We start from the raw sequence: 300 nt of genomic DNA on the forward strand, positions 1-300 counted from the left end.
GGAAGGAGACGGGTTTTGGTCCCCGGGGGGACGGCCCAGCACCCCAGCCCCCGGCCAGGAAGGAGCCCCCCAGCAAGGGCAGAGCCATCGGCGAGGACTTCAGGCTCAACTACCAGCAGTTCATGAAGGCGGCCTCCCTGGACGCCGGCACCGACAGGACCCGGGCGGCCTCGTGCCTGGTGAAAAACGTCCTGGCCAAGAAGATGCAGTACGAGCAGCGGATCAAGATGGAGCAGAAGGGGCTGCGGGGCAGCTCGACCTCCTCGGGGCCGTCCTCCGCCGGCACCGACCTGCTGGGGG

The sequence above is a fragment of the Corvus brachyrhynchos genome, unplaced genomic scaffold (genome assembly GCF_000691975.1).
Source record: "Corvus brachyrhynchos isolate BGI_N302 unplaced genomic scaffold, ASM69197v1 scaffold616, whole genome shotgun sequence".
NCBI classification, from domain to species: Eukaryota; Metazoa; Chordata; class Aves; order Passeriformes; family Corvidae; genus Corvus; species Corvus brachyrhynchos.